The following is a 3125-nucleotide window of genomic DNA, read 5'->3' as shown; positions in this document are numbered from 1 at the left end:
ACTCAGAGCCTGCCTAATAATGTAATTTTAGCCATAGAAAACACGAAAAATACGCTCAAACGACCAAGATTCTTCACCACACACGATTAGGCACATGATAACACCACAATGTCCATAAGAAAAATCACAAATAAAAACATCTAAGAATCATGATCCCAACACTCAAGGCCTTATTCATAAAAATACTAACTAAAAACTAGAAAAACATTAGAAACTTCGGTTGCCTCCCAAGAAGCTCTTGTTTTACGTCACTTAGCTTGACGTACCTCTTCTTTACCTTATGGAGGCTTGAAAAGAGTGTATTCCTCCCGACTAGACATTGCATAGCTACTTCCTTTAAACCAATAATCTACTTGCCGTGGTGAAATATTTGTTGGAGAGTCCAACCATCTTGCCTTTGGCCTCCAAGGAAGTGATGAGCGATCCACAAGTGCACGGAGTCGTCAAGTAATACCCCTCGTGCGAGCACGAGATGGTCGTATTCCCTGGGCCCAAGAATCTACTCTTACTTCCTCTTTGCGTATTGCCTAGCCGAATGATTCGAAGGGTTTCTCTAATCTATTACTTGAAATAAAAAGAACTACAAATGGAGTCTATGATAAGGTAGGGGTATAAAAATCGGGGAAAGAAATGGTCACGGATGCGGATTCCCTATGGGGCTACTAAAGTGCAAAGGATGCTAAGAATGTCATGCAATTGAAGGTTTGGACCTAGAGATTTCCTAAATTAGATCAACCCGATGGTCACGGCAATTAACCCCTAATCTGGTATAAGTATTGACACAGAATTTCTTCTGATCAAATCCTCATATGACTGCATTAACAAGTTGGGAAATCCTTAATTAGGGCCGGAACACAACTTGGTCTAGCCCTAATGGTGGAGGGGTACAGAATACCCGATGGTCACGGCGTATTCATACATGAATCCCTTCCAAACTTGGTCTGTCTAGTACAAGGGCGATGGTCACGCTACCAAGTACAACCTAGCAGCTTGGTTTACGTAGTTCTCATGTAAGCAACACATCAAATGCACCAAGAATGAAATCACAAATACACAACAATTGCAATAGACAAAAATTAAATCATCCAAAATACATAAGTTCACCCCAAGGTTCACCCAAGCATCCCGGTGACCTTGGGGTCTACTCGTCCATGCGAACAAAAAAACAAGCAACAAGTCCATGAAAACAACTACAAATGGCATAAGAAAACTCCCTCAAACAATAGAAGTAGGAAGACAAGCCAAGCTAGGTAGAAATGCTTCCACGGACGCTGCGATGGGGGCGGCTTCCCTCGTCGTCTACAAACTCCCAAAGAAGAGATCGATGAAGATCTAGCCAAAACCGAGCTTCTCCATTTGATTTCCCTTCTCCAAAACGTGTGATCTTGCCTCCTAAAGACTGGTGAAAATCGGCTCCAAGAACTCCCCCAAAAACTCCTCCCTTTGCCCTAGAAAAATCGGTTTCATTTATATCCTGTCAGTCCATGCGGGCATCCATGCGGGCGCATGGAGCCCGTGAAGCTCACAGCCAAATGCCAAAAAAACATGCCGGTGCTACAATAACCGAGTATTGAGAATTTCCAGCAAACCTCATGGGCACCCATTCGGGCGCATGGAGCCCGTGAAACTCACTGACCAAATGCCCGCAAAGAAGAACAATGACTCGCTACAATACCGCTCATGAGTTGCTTGGACCCCAAAAATGCCATTTTTTTGGTGTCAAATTCATCCGATTTACATTTTTTTGAGCATCGTTCAACCTCATTTAAGACCCGCAACACCGAAATAACCAATTTAGACATAAAAAGGGGCATCAATTCGTTAACATATTCACAAATGATACAAGATTAATACATATAAAAATACATACATTTAGGCGCTTTATCGTGAAAACAATTTAAGTCGGAATTATCCAAGCTTAGCACAGGTGGGTCATTGGATGGTTTCAATCTCCTACCCACATCTTCTCCCAAACCCAAAATCTCTTTATAGGAGGCTTCATGACATCTTAGTGTGGTCTCAATATTTTGGATGTAGACATCGGATGCTTCAATGAAGTTAGCTAATACTCTTTGCAACTGAAGTGAATCCTCTACGAGTATCTCACCCTTTTGACATTCCTCTTGAGGGGCTTCCCAATATTGTCCATCACTATTGCACAAGAAGTTTGGGTAGCCCTTTTCAATTGGATGATATGTGTTGCAACCAGGAATGCTTTGTTGTTGTGAAGCAAAAATTCTATCAACTTTTTCATTCAGAGCTTCAACTCGAGAATACAGAGCAATAAGCCGATCAATCATCATTTAAACTCATTGCAAGAAAAGGTAAGACATGACAAAAGAAAATAAATGAGCATGATGGAAGAATAAGAAAGTGTGAAATAGAATGAATAATAAATATTCAAAATAGCAAAGTAAAAAGTAATTCTAAACGCCTATTCCCTAGCAATGGCGCCAAAAACTTGACACGTCCCAATATGCGTGTAAACCGCAAGTGCACGGGTGTTGAAGTAATAATACCCCGGGCGAGAGGATAGTCGAATCCTCGTGAATAGTGCTTAGAACCACCAAGATTGCTATTTAACTAGAATGAAAAATATGTTGAAAGTGATGTGGAAACAAACTCAATGCAAATAAAAATATGAAAAAGATAAAGGAGGCGCCAGTAAAAGATAGGAAAGGCAATCGACGATAAATGGGGTACCCGGATATTGCTCGGCCTAGGAAAATCATTTCAAGTGAAAAACACCTTTATTATGCTTCCTAATCAATGCAAGTGAGTCGTGGAAATCCTTAATTACATAGTCCCAAATCTAAGGTCAACTATGCCTAACTCTATACATGTCCCGGAGGAGAGATTGAATAACCTCTCAACCTCGCACTAGCATAGAATTGCAATAAGTTCTAGGGATTCCAAGTGATAAATCTCTTCCTAATTGTAGACCTAACCCTTTGGTACATGTGGAAAGTCCCTAACCATAATTAAGCCCTAGATACTAAGATCACTTCTGCGCTTCACTCCATTGGACCCGCAACTAAGCCCCAGCGAAAGGTCATCCTTTAGACCATTCACTCTATTGTGGCTGCAAAGAACTCGAGTAATGGAGGTAGAATCTAACACATCAG

The sequence above is a fragment of the Dioscorea cayenensis genome, chromosome 20 (genome assembly GCF_009730915.1).
Source record: "Dioscorea cayenensis subsp. rotundata cultivar TDr96_F1 chromosome 20, TDr96_F1_v2_PseudoChromosome.rev07_lg8_w22 25.fasta, whole genome shotgun sequence".
Taxonomy (NCBI): domain Eukaryota; kingdom Viridiplantae; phylum Streptophyta; class Magnoliopsida; order Dioscoreales; family Dioscoreaceae; genus Dioscorea; species Dioscorea cayenensis.
The sequence above is the reverse complement of the archived record's forward strand: the minus strand, read 5'-3'. Positions refer to the sequence as shown.